This window comes from Silene latifolia, chromosome Y (genome assembly GCF_048544455.1).
Source record: "Silene latifolia isolate original U9 population chromosome Y, ASM4854445v1, whole genome shotgun sequence".
NCBI classification, from domain to species: Eukaryota; Viridiplantae; Streptophyta; class Magnoliopsida; order Caryophyllales; family Caryophyllaceae; genus Silene; species Silene latifolia.
Genome location: NC_133538.1, coordinates 281,143,980 through 281,150,809, shown reverse-complemented (window position 1 = coordinate 281,150,809; position 6,830 = coordinate 281,143,980). Strand labels below are relative to the sequence as shown.

At 40.5% G+C, this 6,830-nt stretch overlaps 1 non-coding gene across 1 annotated transcript; it reads right to left on the bottom strand.

Annotated features, from left to right (window-relative positions):
- Positions 1–1,609: 1,609 nt before the first annotated feature.
- LOC141636910 (small nucleolar RNA R71) lies at positions 1,610–1,716 on the bottom strand. The gene has a single exon (XR_012541477.1). It is a non-coding gene; the product is annotated as a small nucleolar RNA R71 (small nucleolar RNA).
- Between the last annotated feature and the right edge of the window lie 5,114 nt (positions 1,717–6,830).

The window sequence follows — 6,830 nt, the reverse complement described above, 5'->3', positions numbered from 1 at the left end:
TGACAACCTCTTAATCAAGCATTCAAGTACTTCTTTTATCTTTGCTTTATTATTGGAATCATTAGTAGGTATAATTCTCTTAATCCCTTTTAATTATTGTTAATTACTTTCATTTACTCATCATGTTTCATTTTGTTGGTATGATTGACAACCTTGCTAGCATGATCAACATGATAATGAGTGAGTAGTCTATTAGCTAGGGTTAATGGGTGATTAGGGGAAACCAACATGGGGAATGATTCATGCTTAAATTAATATGCTTTCATGTTTTATTTGCTTGCTTGTTTTGATCTCAACTCATGCACATGTTATATTTGATGAAATGCTAAGCCTATGAATCCTTGCATTTACTACCATCTTCTAACTTTTCAATGAGACTTGTAAGACGTAACCCAACTCGAGTCTCATTAGACCATGCTTGTTGTTGAGTAGGGAAGATTAAGTCGACTTGTAGGTGTTGTACAATCTAATCGATTCGGCTCCGGGACCCAAACTTTCCTAGGATTGTAAGATATAACCCAACTCAATCCATCACAACAATAATCGCTTGCTTATAATTTGAGAACATGTTTGTATGATCAATTCCCATGATTCCCCTATGATCCCATGACACCCTAGTGCTTTTTAATCAATTGTTTACACCCGTTTTAATTCATCTTGCTAGTTTATTTTCATTGCTATTTTAGTTAGTGACCTTCTACATCAACCCAATTTGTGACACCCCTAAGACACCACTAGTTTCAATAGAAATCTCATTTCAATACCCGTCCCTTGGGATCCGACCTTTACTTGCCTCTTTACTAATTGTAGAGTTGTTTGTGAAGCTATAAATTGTGTTTTGATTCGGACGTGACCCAACGACCACACCTTTAATTGTGAACACGAAACGGACCGATCAAAAATGGCGCCATTGCCGGGGACGGTGTTTGTTTGATTTAGATTTCCTTTTTATTGTTATTAGTTGTGTCTTTCTTCGCCTTGGGGAAGTAAAACTCCTCCAGGTTTGTTCTAATTGTTTTCGAGTTGTTTGATATTTTGCATGTCTAGAAGGTCACAAGGTGATTAGTTACCTTTTGACCGTGAAATCGAAAGAACCTTGACGAACAATAGGAGACTTGTTAGGAGGAATTTAAGAGGTATTAGTGAAGTTGTTCAACCAACTATTGAGTTCGTCAACCCTTTCGCAATAGAAGGAGACGAGAACCTATTACACAATACCCCACAAAATCAACCTACAATGCCTAAATTCTCGTCACACTCCGTACCCACCGAGGAGAACCTACCAAATGGTACTCCTACACCGCAACATCTAACCGGAAATTTTATTGCCAAATCCGCCTTCATCCAATTAGTTGAAAGGAGCCAATTTGGGGGGATGCCTAGTGAAGACCCTCATTCTCATATGGAAACCTTTTGCGACTATTGTGATGCAATCTCTCAAACGGGTGTGACTCAAGACCAAATTAGATGGGTCTTATTTCCTTTTTCTCTAATCGGCACCGCGAAGCAATGGTTGAAGGGCCTTGACAAGGCCACCCTCGGAATAGATTCTTGGAAGAAGTTGGCTCTAGCTTTCTACAAAAAATTCTACCCACCGGAGAAGACTAACATGCTAAGAGCTCAAATTACGGGTTTTAAGCAAAGGGATGAAGAATCTTTGTATGAAGCTTGGGAGCGGTTCAAGGGAATTTGTCGCTCATGTCCTCACCATGGACTTAGCGAATGGTTTTTGGTACAACAATTTTGGAATGGTCTATATGAGGATTCAAGGAACATTCTCAACATGGGATCAAATGGAATGTTCACTGAAGTTGATGACAATCAAACATGGAACAAGATTGAGGAAATGGCGGTCCATAACTCACAATATAGTAGACCTCGCAAGGCCACTAGAGGAGGAAAGCATGAAGTGGACTCCGTTACTCAATTGGGTGCTCAACTTAGTGCTCATATCGACACAATCAATTTGAAGTTTGAAAAAGCTATGGCTAGACTTGAAGAAGTCTCAAAATCACCAAAGCATCATGTTAATGCCATGACGGCATCCTCATCAATCCCAAGTGGGATATGTGAGAATTGTGGAACTTTGGGACATGACCAAGGTGAATGTAGGGGAACAAATGAACAAGTGAATGCTTTCCAAGCATACAAGAGTGGTACCCCTTATTCCAACTATTACAATGAAAACACCAAATTCCATCCAAATCTCTCATACAAAAGCCAAAATGTTCAAAACCCTCAAACAACATACACTCCACCACCCATGAGAAACCAAAATCAAAGACCCTTCTACAATTAAAACCAAGGTTACCAAAATCAAAATCCATACAATCACCAAAATGACCAAGGTTTTGATGTCAAAAAAGCGGTCCTCCAAATGTAAAAGAATCAACAAGAATTTTTCACTCAAATGCAAAAAGATAGCCAAGCAAAGGAAACCACCATCAACAACATCCTAGCTCACATCAAGATGTTGGAAACACAATTGACTCAACTAGCATCTTCAAGCTCACAAAGAGAAAAGGGGCAATTACCACCTCAAAGTAATCCCCCTAGACATGAAACGGTTAGTGCCATTCACTTGAGAAGTGGTACAAGGTATGAAGCACCAAGGAAGCAAGTTGAGGATGAAGTTGTGGAAGCTAGTGAAAAGGAAGAAATTGTGCAAAGCTCCAAAGATGGAGAATCATCAAAAGAAGAAAGTTCAAAGAAAAATGAAGACAAGGTCAAGTAGAAGGAGCCCATTGTGATTAGACTTCCTTTTCCAAGTCGTCAAGCCAAGCCCAAATTTGATGATCAACTTGGAAAGTTCATGGAAATTGTAAAGAATTTGGAAGTCTCAATTCCTTTCACGGAATTAATCAATCACGTCTTGGCCTATCGAAGTACATGAAAGATATCCTCACAAAGAAGAAGTCGATCTGGAAGCTTGAGACTATCGCCTTCACTAAGGTGAGTAGTGCAATACTTCAAGGGAGTTCACCTCCAAAGCTAAAGGATCCGGGAAGCTTCTTAATACCGTGTACCATTGGCGACACAACGATCAACAAAGCCTTATGTGATCTAAGGGCTAGTGTGAGTGTCATGCCGTACTCGGAGAGTAAAAGGTTGGGGATGGGAGAGCTTAAATGCACCAACATCACACTCCAAATGGCCGATAGATCGACAAAGACACCATTAGGGATATGGGAAGATGTCCTCGTCATGCAATTGGGAAGTTTTTCATCCGGTGGACTTTGTCATTGTTGATATGGAGGAAGATTCCAACATTCCAATCATTCTAGGAAGACCTTTCCTACACACCGCGGGTGCGGTGATTGATGTGAAACATGGTGAGCTCACTCTAGAAGTGGGAGATGAAAGCATAACCTTTAATCTTGACAAGACTATGAGAGCTCCTCATTTGCATGAACCATGTTTTATGATTGATCATTATAGCCGAAAGGATAAAAGGAAGAAATCGGAACTCCAATGGAAGGAAAAAATTGAAGATGCTCCATTCAAAGAGCAAGTGAATTGTGACAAGGAGAGCTTGCAAAGCTCGTCAAAATCAACCAAAGAAGAAGAGGATGGCCTCATTGGCCAAGAGAAGAATTTGGGAGAGTTGTCTCCATCAAATCAAGAGATTTTCAATGATCAACTTAATGAAGTTTGTGGTCTTTGGGACGACGAATTTGAAGGGATTTTTAATCCCTACATTGGTAATGCCATCAATCAAGACCGACAACAAGGGCCAATGTCTATTGAAGACCTTTACCATAATAATGAACAAGCTTTCGATTACTTTTTCAAGGTGTTGAGCAACATCAACAACACCTTGGACATGCCCCCTTGACATCTCATTAAGAATGAGAGTTTGGTGGAGTCCTGCCTAAACCACCATTTGTAAATATTTCTAACTCTCTAACTCGCATTTCAATTCTTGTATTGCATTTTTGTCATCTTTGGATTTTTATTTGCTTTGATCAAGATATTTGTCATGTTTGAGAGAAGTGAGGGAGGGACTAACAATCTCAAATTGATGTGTAGTGCCTTCGCTTAGTGTGGGGATGGAAATTGCCTAGGCTATCCATGCCTTAGTAGTGCCCCCGCAATGAAGAAAACAAGATTTGAAGAAGAATAGAAGGTTGGTAAGGGACATGCACTTTGTACGGATGGAATCAATCAATCGGGTACAAGGGGAAGAATCCGAACGGATTGGGGAGAAGACGCCCGTCTTCATGCAATCCGAGCGTACTGGGATGAAGACGCACGTCCCTATAAGCTGAAATTTTGAAAGATTTTTTACTGTAAGAGAATCCGGGCGTCCTGAACTGAAATACGCCCGTCTCTGATAATCCGTCCGTTTTGGACAGAAGACGCCCGTCTTCTCTGCTGAGGAAAACAAGGAAAATTTCCTGGACTCAAATCCGTCCGTCTTCAGGCAAATCCGCTCGTCCCGTATCAAGCAAATCCGAGCGTCTTCTTCTGAATCCGTCCGTCTTAAGGCAAGTTTTATCAAACCCAGAAAGTGCCGAATCCGCCCGTATTGGGCAGAATCCGCAAGGATTGCCCCTGCAGTTCGAATTTTTCGGTCTTTATAAAATCCCTCCCACCTTCATTCATTCATTCATTCATTCATTCATAACACTACTTCAAAACATCAAAACCCTCATTCTCTCCATCATAAAGACAAAATCCCTTAACAACATTCACCAAAATCAAATCAAATCATCCTTCTAACAACAAATCAATCACTCCTTTTTCAATAAAAATCAAAACCAAGAGCAAAATCTTCAACCTTTGAGTCGATGTTTGAATTCCTAAAGGCAAAGCCTTTCACCTTTAAATCGATTTGGGTGCACTACAAATTGAAGATTTTTCATTCTTTTCTTGGTTAGTTCATCAATGGCAAGGACTAAGGGAGCAACAAAGGCAACAAAGGCACCAAAGACACTTTCACAAAGGCAAAAGGCTCTTCAAGCAAAGAAAGCATTGGCTATGGTGGTAGCAACACCAAACTTGGAAGTGCAACAACAACAACAACCTTCTATGGGAGCAACAACATCTTCTACTCCGGAAATCGATCAACTTTTGCAATATCCGGAGGTAACTTTTATTTCCAAAACCCATAGAGATACTTTTGCCAAGTTTTCTAGGAAATCAATTCAATCCACCAAATTTATTTGTGAGGACACCTTGGGAAAGTTGGGTGTCCTTGAGCAAACTAGAGCCTTTTTCAAAGCCATGGGGTTAGAGAAATTGTTTGAATCAAAAGAATTGACATACCCCTCCCTTACCTTTGAGTTTTTGAGTTCGTTGAAAGTCACCAAAGTTGAGAGTAGGGAGAATCTCGAGTTTCGTCTAGCTAATGTTAGTAGACGCATTTCCTTTAGGGAATTGAGTGAAATTTTGGGTCTTAGTTATGAACCGAGTTATTTTAAGAACTATGGAAAGTATGACCCCGACCCTCTTTGGGAGGCAATTTCCGGGAGGAAATTTGAGGACTTTCATGCGAGTCGTGCTCTTTTAGTCCACCATCCGGGCATAAGAGTATGGCACAAGGTCATCGGCAACACCATTATTGCAAGGAAAGATACCAACCATTTCACCAAACTTGATTTTATTCTTCTTGAATCGGCTTTGAACATTGGAAGAGTGCACACCAAGCCTTTCAACTCTTTGAGGCTTTTGGTAGATAGATGGATCAACATTGATTGTGGGAAGAAGGGCACTACCGTTATTGTCAATGGCAGCCTACTCACTATCCTAGCTAAGTACTTTGATCCTAACTTCAATAAGGATAACAAGTATAAAGCAAAGGAGGGTGGTCATCTTGTTGATTTACATACTATGATACACAAGTACAAGTGGGTTGCTCATAACCCTCTTGATACCAAGTATGGATGGCTCACTAGTGAAGCTAGATCGTTCACCTTGCCTTCAAAGATTTGTCGTCTAAGCGTCCACCGAACCAATTATCTACTTCCCCTTTCTAAAGAGGCCGAGTATATTATTCAACAACAAAAGGGTGAACTTGAAATGACCTCCTCTTCCATTGTCATACCACCCTACCCCTTTGAGTATCAAGAGTTCAAGCCGGAAGGAGTTGAAGCTAGAAATGATTATTTGACTCTCCTAATGCAAGCAATGCACAAGCAAGCCTTTGAGGACCAGAAAAATGCTTACTTGGCTCAATATCCACCCCTCCTACACTTAGCTAGGCAAGGACTACTTGACCCATCATGTCCTTTGCCTAGTTGGGCGGATAGAGAAGTCCTATTTCCGGGTGCACCTAGGGTCGTTTCGGGTGACAATGAGGTTGTTGGTAATGAAGAAGTTGATGATAACATTGATGAGGAAGCAAGTGAAGAAGGAGAAAAGGATGATGAGCAAGATGAAGAGGCAAATGAAGAGGGAAGTGGCATTGAGACCACTTCTAATGAGGAAAGTGATAATGGTGATGATATGATGGAAGATTAGCAAGCCTTGGAGGCTCCTACCCTCTCATGGTTTGTCTATTTCTCTCTTTGTTTTAATTATAATTTTGATCATTGTTGGAGTAGTCCTAGCACCATAGAGGACTCACACCTCGGTACCATTAAGGTGTTCTCATTTTATTGTTCCCATTTTCAAAATCCAAAATGTCAAATTAGTTTCATGCATTGCATAGTCTGTGCATGAACTACACCCATCCTTGGACATTAGCAATAGTGTCTAACTCGGTTTGGGGAAGTTAATGTATACACAACGGGAGGTAATCTAAATTATCCTCTCCGTCATAACAAAAACCATGCATCATGTAGTGTAGCTTAGTATAGATTGCATTTAGTATAGAAATCATGCATCAT